Source organism: Pelecanus crispus, chromosome 1 (genome assembly GCF_030463565.1).
Source record: "Pelecanus crispus isolate bPelCri1 chromosome 1, bPelCri1.pri, whole genome shotgun sequence".
Taxonomy (NCBI): domain Eukaryota; kingdom Metazoa; phylum Chordata; class Aves; order Pelecaniformes; family Pelecanidae; genus Pelecanus; species Pelecanus crispus.
In genome coordinates this window covers 38,878,075-38,898,260 of record NC_134643.1, presented here as the reverse complement: position 1 = coordinate 38,898,260, position 20,186 = coordinate 38,878,075, and the positions used below count along the sequence as shown (strand labels likewise).

At 42.7% G+C, this 20,186-nt stretch overlaps 1 protein-coding gene across 1 annotated transcript in view; it reads right to left on the bottom strand.

The window, feature by feature from the left end:
• RASSF3 (Ras association domain family member 3) overlaps window positions 1-20,186 on the bottom strand; it is a 52,230-nt gene that overhangs the window by 9,737 nt on the left and 22,307 nt on the right. The gene's annotated exons all lie outside the window — the stretch shown is intronic.

Below are 20,186 nucleotides of genomic sequence, written 5' to 3'. Positions count from 1 at the left end.
ATGCCCTGATGCTGTAAATTGTGGCCAGGAATAATTTTTGAAGTAAAGCACTGAGGCTTTGACAAATGCAGCCTAATCTACATTAAGGGAAAAAAAAAAAAAATCTAAGTAATGTTTAAGGCATAAAAATTGCAGCTAATGCACCCTATTTATATCATGTTTGCATTAAAGAAAGGATTTAACTAACAGTGCTATCACACAACAAAAAAGCCTAGCAGAGAATACAAGAAAGCAAGCAGAGAAAGGGACTTCTGATCTCAGTTGTTGCTACTTCTACAAGCAAGAACACTCTTTCCTACAGCCTGTCAGCACTCCCACAGGAAAGAAAGAAATTGAAGCCTTGCAATTAAATTATTTTGAAACAAACATCTTGCTGCTTCTTCATCCTAACTCTCCTGAGAGCAGAGCAGCTTTGCCAGCAATAGCAACTCCTCCTTCCATCCCAGAGCAAGCCGGCACTCAGATGTGCTCTTCCTTCAGTTGAGAGCCTGAGGAATCACCAGGAGAGCTACTGGTCACATCCATCCACAAATGGTCAGAGACACCAGTAGCCAGAAAGGTCCGGAGAAGACCAAATAGGGGCGGGGAAGCATATTAGCATCCAAGCAGCTCCAAGCACTGCACCTTGAAATGTTTGTGTCCTCCTGAATGGGCTGAGGTTGCTCTCTGGGTCAGGGAAAGGGAATTTTCTGACAGGATGGATGCGGGCAGAACAATCCCTGTATCCTCTTAGCACCTTTTGCTTTCTGCGCCCAGTGAAATCCAGTTCCCATCCCTGTCAATGGCACACAGGGCAAGGAAGCAGTCTCTTTTTTAGAGGACGACTTTTTCTAAGTGGGTTTGGCTGACCCGAGTCTTAAAGAATTATCCTGACAGTCAGAGCAAGTTCAAGAACAGCCTGCACCATGCCTTCCTGAGGTAGCAAGAGAAGCAGTGTCCTCCCAGGTCAGGTGTATAGTGCATCCAGCCTGGTATTCTGCCTTTGACAGTAGCAGAAATAAAGGCTATTTCAAGCGAGCACATGAGCCCTTTCTACAGCCGCTCTGCTGGCATCCACAAGTGTTGTAGCAGGAATTTAGAGGGCACCTCCCTTCCGAGTCTGTTCAGTGTCCATTTATGGACCTGGTGATTACACATGCACATAAACCCTTTTTGAACCTACTGATAGTGCCTGTCTCTACACCTCCTGTGGCAGCAAGTTCCAGAAATTCATGACTGCAGTGTGAAGAAGTACCTCCATCTGCTTTAAGCTGATACTCTATTAGAACAGAAGATAACTTTGTTAAATATATGAGTGCCCCTTAATCCTAATATGGCAGGACCTGGTGAACCCAAGTTTCACGTTCAGCTTATCCATCATCTTTGTGATTTTGTAAATCAGGATCATACACCTCCTTTTTTTCTTCTCCAAAGTGAGGAGCCCTGGACTTCTTAGTCTTTCCTAAGGTAGCCACTCCATCCTCTCAATCATTTTAGAAAAGGGCAACTGACTGCAGTATGCCTTTCCTGAGATGTGGTGACCAGAGCTGCATGCAGAACTCAAGACATAGGTGCATCAAAGTTTAGGTGCTCTTTGCTTATTAATGTGTAAACTACAGGTCTGTGAAAAATCTTTACCTAAAATATCCATGATGCAACATGGTGTCTCTTCCAGGACACTTCCACAGTGGTTAAAGAAATCCCCATGCAACTATCACAGCTTATAATTTTAGCATTATGCTAATTATAAATTTACAAGGTACAGGCATTCCACTTAGTAAGTAAATACTTGTTACTTTCAGATTATTTTCAGTTTTTCCCAAATACCATCACACCGTGTGGCTTGGCACGCTAATGAAAGACTGACTGACAAAGGGTAAAGCAAAGCATTATGGCTCCGGTCTGACCTCTCTGATGTAAACACTCATATGTTTATATGGTAAATATTTTTAAGCAGCAGAGAAACAAACCAAGAACTCTCACTTCCCTTTATTCCTTTTAACAAATTATTTTCCTTTAAACAGAGGCAATATAAACACAGTTAATATTCAGGCATTGTGAAAGGAAGGCTAGAAAAAGAAATCTATTTGTTGGTGACATTAAACTTAAATGAAACTTAAGCAACAATGTTATCATGACCTCACCTCTGAAAACCCCTAGTTACAAACCCTGTCATACCCTATATGGCTGTACTTTAACTACTGGCATGCAACCCAGTTTTAAAAAGCCAGTCATCTGTTTAAAGTGAAAACCAACTGTATGAAGAATAGTATCTGAGGCTTGGCATTAGATTCTGTCCCCAAAGACACAGCAGGTTTTATGCAGATTTGTACTTTTTTTTTTTTCCCCCCTATTATGACACATTTTTAAAGCAATACATTAAGTGATTTAAGTAAAATTGAAACAGCTGTGAAATTTTGCATATTTCAGTAAAACTAGATGTAAGAAACATCACAAACAGTAAATAACCTCCTTCAGGTCTCCTCTACAGAAAATGCATGAGTTTTGATTGATGGCTATTTAAGCATATAAGGGGTTTAATGAGGTAAAATGGATTACCAGCCTCTTTCTGACCTGTACAACAAAATCTAGCTTTAAGCAGACAGTTAGGAAACAAGCTCATATAAGATACCGTATAGAAAAATAATCAGTATATCTTGAAAAGAAGGTTAAGTATGGTCTGGAACCTGAGCTATTAATACAGTTAGCAATCAGACAATTAAGTAATATTAGGAGCCTGGGTCATTACACCACAGTATTTGCATGTGACCCCACAACGCAAGAATCCAACACGCTCCATCTAACAGAAGGCAGGAAGAGGTTGTTTGCAAGTACAAGCCCCCGGGTCTTCAAATGCAGCTATTTACATTTCACATTAAGATTGGTATTGGAAACCAACCAGCCGCTCCTGGGGAAGCGCAGCGCGGGCAGAGCAAGCCCCATGCCAGGCCACGGCGTGCAGCCTTCTCCCTGTGGTTACTGCTGGCGCTTCTCAAGTCTGAGGCAAGCTCAGTCACGGACCTTGTCTCAGCAGAAGCTGGGTGATGTGCCAACTTTCGCCGTGTGCGTCGAAACGCCATTTTAACTTTAGAGCAACATTCCCTTCCCGGGTTTGGCTGGGTAGTTCAAAGGCTGCATCATCAAATTATTTTTTAAGCCTTCTGACAAAACCTGCCTGTATCGAGAAAAGGCAACAAATTCCTAACCAGGCCCAGCTTCAGGGCTGGTGTTAGACAGAAACGGTGAGCCTGCACATGGTCGTGGTCCTACGAACCAAGTCATTTGTGTTTGGATTTGTTCTACTTGAAAGAAAAAGAAAAAAACCAAACCTCTTAAAAATTGCACAGTAACAATTCTCATGTAGGAAACATCATGTAACGCACTGGCTCTTCGGATATAGCACAACCATGACAGTTTTTCCTTTATCACAGACACTACAATGAAAACAGTGGTGTTCAAAAAGATGCACAGTCTTCTCAAGCAAATACTGGTCATGGAGGGAAGTTCCTTGTTTGAGGAACATACAGTTCCCGAAAAAATTCAAGAAGTTACTGTTACTGTCTCTCTCGGTCAACCTGGCACTAATCTCCTTTCTGAAACCTTTCTGACAGGAAAAAGCCCTCCTCTACCACACATGCATCTCAAAACCCCACAAATTTTAGGCAGTACAACTATCTATTTTTCAAATAAAATCTGCATTTTGAAGGCCTCAAAAGCCCGTAACAATAGCCTTGGGGAGGACGGAGGGATGTTAAAAGTTGTAAACAATCACTGGTATCTTTAGTAAAGTACACATCCTCTAAGCCAATGAAGCCGAAGTATCTTCTTAGTATGTTGAATATGACCACAACAAAACCGTCATATGCCTTTACAGTCAACTTATGTAACTGCTGCTTTATATATGTACACATCAAATGGTAAGAGCTAAAAATTAACTCCATCTAAGACCTAACAAAGTTTTCAGTGACTGCAGCTCTCCTTCAACAGAGCAAGCTAGGTTTTCATGAAATAAGCCCACAGGAAATATTTTTACATCAACACTACCTCTCTCACTGCACTTTGCGTAATTAACGCTCCACAGAAATATTAAAAAAGGAACCAGTCTCTTCAAACAGGCATCCAAATTAGCTATTTCACACAGTACAGACAAAAGGAGGCACCCCTGCAGTCTAGCCTGCATGAAGGATTTCCTTCTTCTTTTGCACTCCAGAAAATTTATATCACCTGGCACATTTCATTAACAGCTAATACTGTAATGACTGCACCCTCCAGGACAGCCTTTATGTTAGCATATTTTATTAAAAATAGGGTAGTATCCAAAAGACATATTCTGAAGCAGCACACTACAATCATTAGCTTTACCTACTACTGCCAGATCTGATCTATCAAAAATTCAGTTCAGTATTTCAGGAAAGAAAAGAAGGAGAGGGGGCAAACTAGGCGACCATCTCAGCGGCACCACCACCGTGTACTACTATAGCATAAACTTACATTGACCATAATGATAGGATTTTGCCTGTCTTTTACATCCCCAGCCTTAAGAGGTCAAATGCTGAAAAATAAATACCAGAACCCTTTAAGTCAATTATCTACCTCAAGGCCGCACACAGAAATTTTTTTGTTCTTTCCCCACCTTCATTCAATTTTACTGGAGTTTGAACTTACTAAAGCTTCAGAATTCAGATTTGACTGCTGTTCTAGCAAGAAGGAAAATAAAGGCAGGCTTGAACCAGCCTTGGATCCAACTTTGCTGCAACTCCCTGATTTAAGTTATTCTTCTCATCTTGCAGATGATGAACGCAGTTGAGGGGCTTAGATGAGAAGAAACTGGCAAAGGCAGTGGGCTGCTAGACCTTAGCCATCCAGCCCCATGCCACCACCCAGAAAAGTTCTTGTCCTAGTGACCTCAAGCTCACATTGCTAAGGTGTACTCAATCCTCAGATCTCTGCATCGTGAGAAAACTGACCAGTAGATTCAGCAAGATTACGCCTTGAATAAACTCATCAGCATGGTAATGATATCCTGCTTTCTGAAAGGTTTTAATCCCTTGTTTTTCTACCCCCTGTTTTTATTACTCACGCATACATTTAAACAGGCTGCCAAGCACTTTGGCTGCGAGTTGAGTGCAACTGACAGAAGGACAAGCTTCTTCAAAACTCCTATGTTCTCTAAAAAGAAAGACAAAACACACCACTACCTTCACGAAAATGGAAAACTGCCACCAACTTGACTGAACCCTTTTTGCAAAAATACACTTGCTGCCTAGTTTCAGTACGAATTTGTTTTCCAGAATACACACACATTTATTTCTCAGAAATGAATCCAGATGGCTCAAGCTGTAGACATCCATGGTGGGACAATTTAAAAAGATTACTGCTTTTAGCTGTATGCCTGCTTCTCTGCTAGATGCTACCGCTGCCTCAGAAACCAGTGTCAGCTGTCACAGCCCTCGTCCAATAACAGACCCGCTACCAGGCTGCAGATGACTTCTACAAATCCAGGAGGCTCCTTTCTTAATTAGGATGAACATAGTGGTTTTTTTTCTTTTTACAGGTGAAAAAGAACAGGATAAACAAATTGAAAACAAAAGAACTAGCAAAGGAAAGCGGGGGTTTTGTTTTATTTCTGTACAGGTGAAATAAAAAAAAAACAGCCACAGATTACATAAACAACCATTAGATAAGCCTGCCACATAAGAGAACTATGGTGCAACAAACACTTTACCACACAGGTCCCAACTCACCCAAACACTGTGCTAGCCTGGTGCCACGTATCAGCAGACAGTTTACACCACTACGTGATGCGAGCACGCCGCTCCCTCCCGACTAACTCACAATTTCTGTCTCGGGGCAGACAATTCTACAGTAATGAGTCACTTCAGAATTACAGGGCAATTGTTACAATCAGACATTATTTTTTTTAATGACATCAATAAAAGAGTGGGGTGATACCGGTGCGATTCAGATCATTGCTGGCAGGACTCAGTGGAGAGAGGAGAATGGAGTAGGAGGTCACTATGGGTAGGTTTTCAAGGGAGGTGCGAACAGAAGACTTTAGAACGCATTTAATGAATATCCCACTGGAAAAGCTGGATAAACAAACTTTTCTTCTGAGGAAAGGTCAGAAGAACAGCAATTAGGCTGCACTGGAGAAAAGGGCTTGTTTGCTTACAACCTGATGTTATGGCCCGACTCCAAACACAAGTTATTTTGCCATGCTGGAGAATGGCCACCAGGAAACCAGAGAAGGGGGGAAAAAGATTACATGCTTTGTTCTTAAGCAGCAAATGGGAGAATGTGTTGATTTTATAACAGAAAGTTCAAAAGTTGTTCTTTTTTTCTTTCCAAACAGCTATTTCCCTGCTTTTATGGGCAGGATGTTACAGGCACAAGGAAACGCTGCTGCTACTCCACCTTTCCTTACGCCCAGCTACTACTTCAGGAAATGTAATTATGAAGCTCACGAAGGCACGAGATCTGTTAGAGCTGATACGCATTTCAGGTGGAAGGAGAAGAGAGCCTACTAGAATTCTTCGTAAAAAAACCCACCCTTGTTAACGTTAAAGAGAATAGGGAGAATCGGTACCCACTAAACCCTCTGAAAAAACACTCTCAGAAGACAGGACACATTAAAAAGGACAGGTCATCTTATGGACAAGCATGGGATAAGCTGAAAACAGCAAAATCAAAGTTTCCTCAAACAAACAACAAATTCTGCAAAGCAAAACCACAAATTAATTGTCTTTTAATAAAAGTCCCTGAAATACTTCCATTAATGTTTCCTGTACCTTAACAGAAAATACTAAGAATCTTGATGTTTAATTCACATTTTTAGGGGGCAAAATAAAGTAAGCAACGTGATATCACCTCTATTTTGACAGAGGATCAAGATGAAAGTTTAAAAAACATAACAAAAAACACCAAACCATCACCCAACTGGAAACACAGCGTTTACCTATGCCTATAAACTTAAACTTGTTAAGTTACTAGATTATATCACTAACTTATCTTATTAGAAGTTTATCAATCTCAGGAGCCATTCTTAGCTTACAAATACACATGTGCATGCCTAAAGCTATAGTCAAGGGGAATCTCTTCAAGAGCTTGAAGAGGTAAGAACATATGTGGAACTTCTGACAAACACAACAGCATTAGTCCTGTAAATAGATCAGTCGGTTCACATCCACTCTTCCATTGAGCATATACAACCTAAGCCCACTAACAAGACCTCTCTAACTGCAGACCTGCCATGTGTGAAGGACCTCAGCTTTAGACACCTCAACCAAACCTGTAATGAACTAAAAAGCTTGCTTTCTTCTGTTCCAAACCTGTACAGGCTATTTAGCCAGAATACTGAAATTCAACCAAATTTCTATCAGTAGCTCCTTTGTGTAACCTGATTAGAAAAACTCTTCAAATTAACAAACATCATAGGTTCATGTAAAAAAACTCTTCTGTAATGCCTAGTTGCACAGGGTAGGGAAGGGGGAGAGCAACACACTGTTATTTCCTACGCAGCGTCCTGGCCAGGCAATACCATATTATAATGCAAGACACAAGGAGCGGACCTGCAAACTGCAGACAACAGAACAGTGCAGAGAAAGTATTCAGTTTTCTATTTTTTAAAAGGTGTTCATTTAGCATCCAAACAATCATTTCCATCTCACCAACTTGTATTACGAATGCCGAAAGTTGCAGTAGGTAGTAAAAAGCGTCACCTTTGCACATAAACTAAACTACAAGGCATCCCTGAGCCTAAGAAAGTTCTCTCAAGATGGCAGAGCCTGGTCCTTGATTATTAGGACTGCCTATTAGTAAGTCCTAATGAAGTCAGTAGAGTTATTCATGCAGTCATTTATGAATTAGCTAGTAAATCTTAATGAAAATCAGTTACTTACAGAGGCTCTATAAACATACCAAGGTGACACACACAGATGCCCATGCGTGCACACACATAGGACAGATGTTTTCAGAAAAAATAACATGGCAACATCAAAGTGTGGAAACACAGGGACTTAAAGAGAGCTTGCTATATGCTTTTAATCAAATGGTTTTTATGATGCAAAGTGGGAAGGAGCCAGCCACAGCTGTCTGTAGTATTATAAAATCAGCATTTCAGAAAAAGAGCACAGGCAATCTAAACAAGCAAACTACAAAGGATGCAAGTGATCCTAAGAAAAGATAATGCTGTAGGGTGTACAACTTGAGATGCCACCACACCTCCCAGTTTTGCTTCAGTAAGCTGCATTTTGTTTGTAATTTCTCAATCTTACTAGTACATCTTACTAATTTACAATATTGGAAAATTAACAAGAGCCCCAAACTTCTTACAGGCTTAACCAGACTAGGAAATACCACATTTCTAGTAAGTCATAAGAAGCTTAGTCCTATCCTAAGGAAAGACATTGATCAAAACCAGCAACATCTTGACGTTACTGGTAACATGAGGAGAGCATGCTCTCCCCTCTTTGTACTCCTTAGCAGTTTTACATGCCCACATAATTATACTAGAAATGAAGCACACCTGCTTCCAGCCACCCTCCCACACGGACATGCAGTGTTTCGGGTCATACAGCCTGTCATGGTTTAGCCCCAGCCAGCACTAAGCACCACGCAGCCGCTCGCCCGCTCCCCCTGCCCCGGTGGGATGGGGGAGAGAATCGGAGGAGTAAGAGTGAGAAACACTCCTGGGTTGAGATAAGAACAGTTTAATAATTGAAATAAAGTAAAATAGTAATGCTAATAGTAACAGTATAATAATGATAATAATGATACACGAAGCAAGTGATGCACAATGCAATTGCTCACCACCCGCCGACCGATACCCAGACAGTTCCCGAGCAGCGATCGCTGCTCCCCGGCCAACCCCCCCAGTTTCTATACTGAGCATGACGTCATATGGTATGGAATAGCCCTTTGGCCAGTTTGGATCAACTATTCTGGCTGTGCCCCCTCCCAGTTTCTTGTGCACCTGGCAGAGCATGGGAAGCTGCAAAGTCCTTGACTAGCATAAGCAGTACTCAGCAACAACTAAAACATCAGCGTGTTATCAACATTCTTCTCCTACTAAACCCAAAACACAGCACTGCACCAGCTACTAGGAAGAAAATTAACTCTATCCCAGCCGAAACCAGGACACAGCCCATACGCAGGACAGCCAAGGAGCCTGCTCTGGGACGTGGCTTCCCAAAACACCCTCCGCACCCGACAGAGGGGCAGGCACTGCGCAGATCCTGCACCGCGGTCCCCTCCTACCAGCGGAGCTGGTGCCCCAAGCTGCAAAGGATGAAGCTGGGCAAGAAATATTTACATTTTCCAATGGAATTAAGCCTAGTGAGTGCCAGTTACAGAGCTGCACTCCTTTCCTGCTCAGCACATCTCGGACTCCATCAGCCACCGCTATTTGTTTTCCCTGCCCACGCAGGACACCTGCACTCAACCTGATTTCAAAACACTTTGAAGGGAATTCGTATGCATGTAAACAGGCAGTCATAATGCTGTCAAGGACTCATGCTCTTGTTTTAGTTAGCCCAGATGTTGCCAACAAAATGGGTAACAGAATAATTTTCACCACAGTAGTAGATTCTTTTATATATTAGTAATACACAGTAGGTAGAGAACCAACTGACTGCTATAACTGGCAATACACTTGATCTGGTGGGTGGAGAGGGGCTCCTGCCAGCAGGCACTGGAGTACCAGCCCTTTGCAGTGTCTTGCCCACAAACTGGGGGCATCAAACATACTCCTGTGTATTAGGACTGCTCATAACCTGTGCTTCCACCCCCTCCCAAATCTCGCTGCAAACTAGTACTGGTTAAGAGTAATTTGCCAGCACAACTGCAGGTTCCTGGGAATGTTTTGAGAATCAGCTGTAAACGGTAGGCTTAGCAAACCCTTTCTACACAACATTACACGTAACAAGGAAACATTTCTGCACCCATAACCTCAGCATTCTTGCGTTTCAGTTTACGGTAAGTCCCATAGATCTGTTTAACAGGATGTTTTGAAATATCAAGTTATCAGGAATACTGGCAATAGGATACTAGATTTTCGCATTAACTTTTCTAACATATGAGATCTTCCAGATCTGACTGCTTCGGTTCAGAAAGAGTACTCCCACTGAAAGGGCTACCGCTGCCTTCCACCATGACAGCTGTTTGCAAAACGTGATCTCCGTCTCCATCCAAAACCTCACCGAAATTTACCGTCTTGACCCAAGCTGTTTAAATGACTGCATGTTGTTGGTAGCTCTGGAGTAGCAAAAGCACTGAACAAACCCAGTATAGTAAGATTAAAAACTAAAAATTAACATAGGAAAGAGGAGCCAAAAGAGCACAGCAATCCTCATTTAGATTTATAAATAACAGAACACAACTCTCCCCACACCCAGACAGACTTAGAAACTCCCAACATCCAGCTTGCTTATTAGAAACAAGAGCCATCAAAATGCTGCCACGGGACACCTGGCCCCTTAAGAGGCCTCTCATTTACTGTCTCTGCAGCTGGATAAGGGGGAAAGAGTATTTTTCACTCCTGCACTCAAAGCAGGAATGAGGAGCCAGTTCAGATTTTGCCATGAACACACATGTAGTTTTAAGGAGATGAGGTTTAATCTAGGAGTCTTAACCGTGTGCCTTGGAAGGGAAGTGCTCAGCAAGCACAGGTTATAAGCTTTACTATGAACACGACCACTAAGTAATGGGTTTAAGTACATTTCATTGGAAATAAGGCTATGGAAAGGTATTAAAAATGCTTTCAGAAGACAAATACAGCATGCATGCAAGTGTCAAATTTGCAACAATAATTTGCAAACAGATTATTTAAAAAGAACACAAACCATTACCTCTGTGGTACACAAGTATGTGTTGACCGGGATTGTGGCAGACAGCAACAGCCATTTTTTAGTTGATCACAACTTCGACAAATGTTAAAAAGCCTGAGCCAAGGTTCACAATATTACATGTCAAGAAGACGTTTTTTCCCCTCTCAAAACTTCAGTCAAAACTGCTCCATTGCAGCAGAGGAAGAAGCTGCAGGGAAATGGTGGGTTTGTCCATGACAGAAATTCTTCCGAGTGTCTCTGGAGCAGCTCAGACTGCAAAGGGAGAGCTGTGGAGTCCAGGAGGATGACAGGGAACCAGCGGGGAAAGGTAGCGCAGGCACAGCAAGTTAGGACCATGTGCTGAAGGAGATGCGTTTAGCTACGTTTTAGAATTGTTGCTCAATTCAAGGACCATCTACTGTTTAAATAAATGCATCCGTCTTTTTGAGCAGCACTGTTATACTTGTTTGGTTGTTACCAACAACCAAATAAAACCTTAGAACAAACTAATTCATTTATGGTTTGTCATCAGTATATTTTTCCCCACACTCCACATAGCACTATTTTTCTCCCACACTTGCAAACGCAAGCATTTTTTGGTGTTCTGTGGCAATGTTTTCATCAAGCAACTGTAACTGCGAAGCTGGGTCTGCCAGATCCCTTGCTGCAGAAACTGGAAGGTGCCCAGCGAAGGAGGCAGGAACAGCGGGAGGAACCTCTCGAGTGAATTTGGCTTGGCAGGAACGGGTTCCACCCCTGCTCTGAAAACGAGTTTTAAGTACAAAAATATCCACAGATGATCACTAATGGCAAGTTATCGCCTTTCTGGGGAGCTGACTTGAGACCTGACAGTAATTAGGATTTGCTGGGTCGTGAACATTCACACCTGCAAGCGAAGCAAGCACGTGCAGGATCTGTGCGTTCTCTGCAATGAGGTACACGCAGAAGTCTGTCGCAGCTGTAGATCTAACCAGATCAGAAGTAGAAGACATTTCTTACTGCACAGAGGAGGGAACAAAGAGGGGGTCAGGATGGGACACCAGACACTGATCTGAATCAAAACACCTGAACAGTTTCATTCCCGTGCCAGGTGATGGCAGCAAGACAGGAGGAGCCAGTTCCACCAGATAAACCCAAGTGCCATATCTGAGAAATCCTAGTGCATCCAAGATGCCTGCACAGGGCTGGCAGATGTATCGGAGGGTTAGCGAGATGCCTGCAACCCATCAAGAGGCAATGGGAGACCAGGCAGGATAACAACCCACAGTACCCAAAATACCACCAGATACCTCTGGTTTAAGCCACTGAGTCCCAACCTATACGTTGACTTGGTGGTGAGCTGAATTGCTCTCAGCTCTGCTGCCAGCACTGCCAGTGAGACACCTGCATTCCCACATCTGCATGTAGGCGTTTTAGTCCAGAGCTGAATCCTACCCCAGTAACACCAGCAAGAGGCAGACTCAAAAAACAAAGAAAGACGGGGTGGTTTTTGCAAGTAACAGTTAGTTTGTGGAATTCCATGTCACAGGACATTGGGGATGCTACAAGTTTGCATGGGTGCAAAAGCAACTAGATAACTCACAGAAGAAAATAACCCAGACTGCAAGTCACAAGAGGCTAGAAAAACATTCTGGCAAAACACCACTGTGTATATTTGTCCTGTTTCTCCTCCCCTGACACCTACCATTAGGAACTGCCAGGATACTGGTCTTGCCAGATCTTGCTTTTGACTTCATATGGGTATTCCCATATTCCTTATATTTCAGCATCCGCTATGGAATGGGAATATCACCACTGCATGAGAGAAACAAACAGTGGGTCCCAAAGTGAGGCCCCGCTAACCAAAGTGGCTGCCAGACAAGACCTGCACAGAGCCTGAGGTGAACAGCCAGGGATCACCCAACTCAACCCTAACACAAAATGGACTTCTTAAAGCCAGAAACATGAGTAGCGGTGCACTTGCAGATGGCAAGAAGCTGTTGTTAATATGTTATTATTGGAAGGCACGTTCACAACCATTTGTGAACTATCATGGGGGAAAAAAAAAAAGCCACGTTGAAATGATTAATTCTTCTTTTAAAGCAAGCTTTGAGTACCATGCAGGAAATTTATGGCCTTATGCCACATATTCCACAATAACAAGAAGGGGAAAGACTCATCAAGATTAGCACCAAATATTCTGTGTGCTGGATGAGGCAAAGAATCTGTGGGAGGGACGCTGGCAAGCAATAATTAAAAATTGTAACCTAACCCAGAGAGACAAGGAGGAGAAATAACACTGGCTTTTCCAAATGAGATATAACTTGACTTAGTTATGCAGTGTTTTTAAAAATAAACACACACTTTAATGTGGTCATTTATAAAAGAATTATTAGCTAGAAAGCACAATCCAGAATTAGAGTACCATGGAGCTAGGATTCATCAAAAACCTAGGAAGACTGATGAGACTTTACACTCAAGGACCATGAGATGTTTTCAGATGAACAGTTACACTTAACTTTACATGACTAAGCCCTGGCATGCATATATATATGAAAATAAAATCTCATACCTCAACAAGAATTCTGCTAAAAAACTATTTCTTTTTAAAAGATTTACGATGAACTAGAAGACATGGGAGCTGGGCTTGAATGAAAAAATAACCACAAGAACAGACGAAACACTGCAAAAAGTGATCACGCTTTCTCACTTCCCTCCTTATTGAAATAGACTGCAGCATACGTAACTCTTTTAAACAGACTTTTTTCAAGAGCTCCTCTCTCAGGGGAAGAGTTTATTTAGCTTTTTGCAGGAATTGTCTTCAAAAGATTTTCTTGCTTTACTATAGATATTTTATTTAATTATTACTTACATTGTTACTTCCGATGAAACACTTAGAGTAATTGCTTTCTTCTCATTACTAATGCTCTCCTCTGTTCCTCCTCAGCACTGCATTAGTGCATTGTCCAGCCACCAGACAAGATGGGAGCTACCTCAAGTTTAGCAAGACTGTAATGCTCTTCCCTCTCCTGTTTGAGTTGTGTGAACAATTTTCAAGCACAAGTCTTGAATCTGAAGTCAGTGTTTTACTGTTAAAAAGATCCTCAGCTTATTTCAGAGCTCTGTTTGAAGCCCACAGAGAAAGCAGTAGTACAAGTTTTCTGTTGCCCTGTCTGGAGAAAGTATGGTCAACCCACCGCACGTACAGAAGACATTTTAGAGAGTAGCTGTTCAGAGGTCTCTGTTGAAGAAAAAAAATAAACTGCCAAAGAGACCTCCACTCCCCCAAAGAAAGGCTGGCACTCCAAATAACAGGATAAGCTTTGAGGAAGCCAGCTCTTGTTTCAGCCCAAGGGGCAGATATGAAATTGTTACAGCTGGCTTTCATTTTGACAGGTCAAGAAAGATCTGCAAATCATACACACTTACGGCACATGAGAATGAATTTATCCAGCCAGGGCAAAATGAAAAGCAAGAATTACCCCCTCTGTTTGCAACCTTCAAGGACAGAGACTCATATTTCCAAAGATCTGCCTTTCCATTGCAGCAAGCATTAAGAGCCTTCTATAATGGACAAAAAAAAAAGAAACAAAGAAAAAAAAGGGGCAGCATTTCTGCCTGAATACAGGCAAAGAAACAAGGAGAACTGTGGGAAGTTAAGCCCATAACATATATGACCTTATCTAAGCAGGGATACCAAATAGTGACCTAAAAGAAAAACCACTTGAACTACCACCCATCTTGCTGCAAAGGATATTAAAAAAAACCCAAAAAACCCCAAATAACAACCCACGCTTAAAAAGATAATAAAGAAAAATACGAGCAGATAGGGTATCTGGTCAAGAGTTCAAGACTGCATTCAAGTTTCGTGGGGTAACTGGATACTGCATGGAAGCCCACACAACAGCATGCCCTTCCTGAGCAAATGAAAAATTATCAGCTGGAAACTAACAGGACAGCTTCTGTGTTCCTGGGTATTGGGAGGACCAAAACCTGGTTTGCAAGGTAACCCTCAGCCAATTCTTCAAACACAGCCTGCAGATAATCAGCAGAGTTAATCCCCTTCTTGCAAGACAGACCTTTTCCTAACTGAAAGGAATGCTAATGAGAGAAATGAATGCAGATCCTACAACATACATTGTACACGTTAAAAATACATAGAGACTCTGTAAAAACCCACTTGCACACTTCTTTACATTTCCCTAACCTGAGTAATACAGCAGAGTGGTACTGGTAGAGGCAAAGAGCTATGTCTAGCACCACAGAAAAAGGAAACTGAAGGTTCTATGGCCTTTCCCATGAAGCTGCAAAACAAAAAACAAAAAACCAAGTCAACCTTCCTTTGTTAATTTTCACACTTTTTCCAGAAACTTGGATAAGGAGGCTGGAGGGAAGGGGGAAGTTGTTTGAAAGTACTATTTGAATAAAAATCCACCTCAGAACCCCACGACCATCTGTTGCAATTTATAGCAGAGATGTATTTTAAACCATACAATCCCCTGAGGCATGCTGCTTCTCTCACTGGCCCCTCTTGTATGATTCGGAGAATTCTGCCTTAAGTAGCAAGAACACATAGCTGCATCCCAGGGAATTAGATAAAATGGAAGCTATGTGTATTCCCTTATCTTCTGAAGTCATAGAATCAATCATTTAGGTTGGAAAAGACCTTTAAGATCATCCAGTCCAACCAGCGAGCGTGTCTCAGCGTTTTGCAAGTTCTGCTACTGCCCCAATTTTGCTGTTTTCCCACAAAAACTCTTGGGCTGAGGCATGTGTGTGGAGATGATGGCACATTAACTTTTCTTGAACTCCAGTGAAGTAAAAAGGAGGCTGCTCCAGGCAGCTGCCAGCAAGTCAGAAGGGCAATGTATGCCACCTGGAGACAGAGTAAACTGAAAAACCACCCCAGTGACGGCAGCTATAGAAAGACGTGGACGAGGAATGCCTAACACCTCTCCTCTCCCATAGCAGGAAGGCAAGCAAAGTCTCTTTGGCAGCCCTGCAGGAGAGGCTTCTCCTGCTGCATCTTGTTTTCACCAGCACAGCCCTGAAGGACATCTCATAGCCACCTGCAGAGCAATCAGCTCTGCACCCACCTCCTCGGAGCAGATCTGGGGAAGCCAGGAAGCCCAAGTGCAGGTGGCTAAATGTGTGACGGGGCTGCACCGACACAGTAAGGGAGCCAGGGCTCCTGCAAATTCATCTGGTTGAAAAAACAGTGGCCTCCTACATAGAGCTTCTGAAAGACACATACTCCATGAACATTAAATTAGCTGGTCGTCCCAAAAGAGGGTGGGTTAGAAAGAAAGTGCAGATCTTCATCTAGCCTATCCCACAGGGACTAAGAAAGAAACACTGGCATTTGGGGAAAGGAAGCAGCTACAGAGAATAAATACTCAAGGCAGCAAGTACCTGCAAGGAGAGCAGGTAAGTAGCTGTCATCTGACAAGGGAAAGGAGTGGCTGTAGGAGGTACCAGAGATCAAAGATTCAGTAAGTAGAGCAGGGAGGAGATTAAAGGGCTGAGCTGCAGACACACACCCAACCCAGGCTGAGTCAGTACAACAGCACAGAAAAGACCAGGGAGAGCTCAAGACCTGCTCGAAAAGGAAGTCCTGCTGCACCCAAGGGATGTGCAAGCAGAAATCATCACAGGGAGCAAAGAACCAGCCAAGGTAGGGCTGGGGAAGAAGAATCAAGAAAAGATACAAGCCACTAGCGTGAGTGGAAGGCAAACACAGCCACTGTTCCTACATCACAGGCCCCTCCCCGCATCGCAAGTGTCTCGGCATCAGGGTGCTCTTCGGACATGGCAACATTCTGCCACGTCAAGCCACACTGTCTTCTAGCAAAGTCACACCACCACAGCCTCCATGCCCAGGGGAGGAAGCACTTTAAAGAAGCAGTCAGGAAGCCATTTGTATTATATCCCAGTATAAATGCTCAGCGGTCCAGGACATACAGATACTTCTCCTCAGCTCAGGTTAAGGATTCGCTATAGAAGGCCAGGAAACAGCACTACACTTCTGACTTCTAGCTCTCTGGAATCCAACCTCATCCCAGGGAAGGCTCTGCCTTGGCTTGCAGCTTACCCTGCCGTCTGGTTTAGCATAACAAATGTGCTTTGATCTCCCTGCAGCAGCTGCTGTCTTCCTGCCCTTCCTGGGCCACTCAGAGGGCACAGAAGAAGGTAAGCTAGAGCAGCCTGGCCTGCAGAAACATCACTTCAATCCTCCTTCCCTTAAAGGTGCTGTTCACACTGCATAACAAGCAAAAAAGGGAATGGAGATAAAGAAGAGCTGACTGCAAGTAGTCAGCAGACTGGTAAGTCAAGTAGTATAGTTTGCTCAGTGATACAATAGACTACGTAAAAAGAAAACTGGCGGCAAGTATAGCTTGGTGACCTAGGGGTACCAGAAAGAACAGCCAAGTTGGTTGCTGCGAACTAATAAAGGTGGAGATGAGTCTGTCTCTCCTCATTGTGAAAGCCAAGGAAAAAAAGCAGCACTTCACTTTTTGACAGTTAAAAAGCTAAAGGAATTTAAAGTGCATGTTAAAGGGAATGGAAAGCCAATTCTTTTCCTTCAGAGGTGCGCTTTAATTAACCCAATGTCCTCAAATACCTGGAGGCAGCCATCACTCCTAGCACGCATATACTGTGCCTACTGAGTGTCTTGGAGGAAGATGCTGGGTGTCACTGACTAACTTCAAATTAAAGCATGACAAGTCAAAAGCAAGGTAGGTCCTATTGCTACGTGTGAAGCAAGCTTCTAAGAAAGCATTGCTGCCAAGTCCATTTTGTTTAAAAGTACCTGTCACAACAGCTAAGTCATTTTAGAAAGTGTTTAAAAAAGAGTAAGCTAAACGTAGTGCTAAATTTGAGGCTTACAGAACTCAAGTGCTTTTTCTAAATTATCTTTCATTTCAATATCACATTCAACAGGTCAGAATATGGAAAGGCTTTTCTGAACCTCAAGAGTTAGAAGCCTGATTTTCACAGGTGTCAAGTGCTTGGAGTTGTCAGCAACTTCTTCTGAAGGCGTAGGACAACAGAGAGCTGTCAGTTACACTAGGGAAAAAAAAATCCTTTAATCCTTTCCACAGAAGACAAACCAGTAACAACAAAACTTATTTGCACAGTGAAGTCCAAAAGGACTATGAATTTTAAAATTAATCCTTAGTCTTGTCTTTACATTTAATACCACGGCATGCCTACAATAACATTGAAAACAAAACACCTCTTATCACTTGCTGCAAGCTTAGTATTAGGTGCATGTTTCATATTTCTCAAAATGTATTTAAACTAGCTTTGGCACACAGACTCAGTATGTTTACAAACGACTTCTGCACAGTGTAGAAAATACCTATCAGCAGGTAATCTAAGTACTGAGCAATGAATGGTTAGATTCCAACAACGAAATAAGATTTTTCTGATTTGCTGCCATTTGCAGTGGCAAAAATGAAATAGGAATATATAGAAAAAGACTACATGGTAGTTTTGCCTTGATTTTTTGTGCCTTAAAATAAAAAGATAGATTTCCTGCTATTTTCAACATTATCCATTGCCAGCTTAATTTTGCTAAAAGATTCCTCTTCAGTCTGTCACTTTGACTAGCCAAGAGAGAAGATGGAGAGCACTTACAAGAGTTGTTTATGAGATGACACATGCTTCAAAGGACCTATTAGGTATGTATTAGAATATCAATTCAGACTAGCAGTGGAAGTTACTTCTGGAAAAGAGATACTCTCCATTAGATCTCTCCAGAAGATAAATAACACCTTCAGATTTGAAGCTGTGCATCCAATTTAAGATTTCCCAATAGCACGTAATTCAAAATTGAAGCTACCATTTGTTTTCTTAATGCTCAAGACTTACGAGCAGTAGGTAGCACTACACCATGTAGTGCATCACCTCAAACCACCATTAAGAAAGAAATTAGATTTTCTTTTTTTAAAACATTGTATAGTCAATCCTCTTCTGTGGGGAGCTGAGAGGAGAATGTGGGCAGAGGCAAAGCACAAGCAGTGAACAGATGATGCAAAAAAATAACCCCCAAAACCAACCCAAACCAACCCACCCACATAAGTTGTCTCCATGTTCTGACACAGCTGGTACCAAGCAACTGTCAGTAAGCTCTGCTGAACCTAAGTCAGCTCCCCCACAGACACCAAGGCAACATGCGTCACTGCAAAGAGCTACACTGCATGATTTAGCCCACACATTGCAAAACTCTCCACACCTCAACCAGCCCTCTCACATCCCACGCATCTTGACTGGCAAGGCTAAACCTCCAAATGGAGACCTACCCTCTTCTGCTGGCAGACGTACTCGGGCAGCCCCACTCCCTCTTTTTTCCTAGATGAGTCGTCTTGCTGGAGTTCCCTGATCTTATATACTATAGGCCCCACCAAAAGCTGCACTGACAAAAGTGAGGGATAGAAGGAACTAGTGTTACACTGGACAACACAGCCAGCAATTCACGTCACACCATACTCTTAATAGCTTTTATTTGCTCTAGGGAGCAAACACTACAGCATTATCACCCAGACGTGGTCAAACATGAGTGTAAAGTTTTCCTAGGTGGTGTGACACAACCCAAGAACTTGCTGCTCTCAAGGACAAATAGGTATTTCACTCCCCTTCCCTAAAGCTGTGAGGTCTCACCTTCCCCCTGGCTGTCAGCATTTATTGAATCCCTTGGTGAGGGAAACTCAGCTCACTAACCTGTCAGGAAATTAACTCTGGAAGAAAAAGCTAAGCTAGCAAAACAAGGTCCAAGCAGTACAGGAGGCAGTGCATGGACAGAGCATGTAAGATTTTTCTTCAGCAACTTCAAGCAGCTCTACCCAGTCAACTACTTCCTCGCCCACTCGCACTGTGTAATCCAAATGTCCTGTAACAAGGTTTACTGGGGTTTGGGTTGGTTGCTTCTTAAAAAGCAAGAAATTACAGGCGCTTCCATGCAAAACTGGAGATAACGTGCGTAAAATTTAAATCTAGGGATCTGGACCCATCAGATCCAGAAAGGAATTCAGACTTCAGGCATACTAATATGGGTTTTCAAAGAGGATTTGTTCACCACCAGTGAAGCCATTTGGGAAAGTGCATCATATTGACTACAGATGCAGAATTTTTTTCCTTCCTAGTTTTGTTTTATTCTTCTCAAGTTCAGAGAGATTGAAGGCCTCAAAGAGCAGCTCTAGTAGGAAAGTACAGCAGACACCAGGACTAGAGCTGCTTGTCTCATCAACAGGAGACACCCCAAGAGCCCAAACAATAACGGAGGACAGCATCGACTGCAGCAGCCCCTGTGTATGGACAATCCTCACCCAGCCTTGCAAGCCCAAAACAGCAGGAGAACTTGCGACTGCTGAGGCCAGAGCTATTAGGTATGACTAAGCAGAC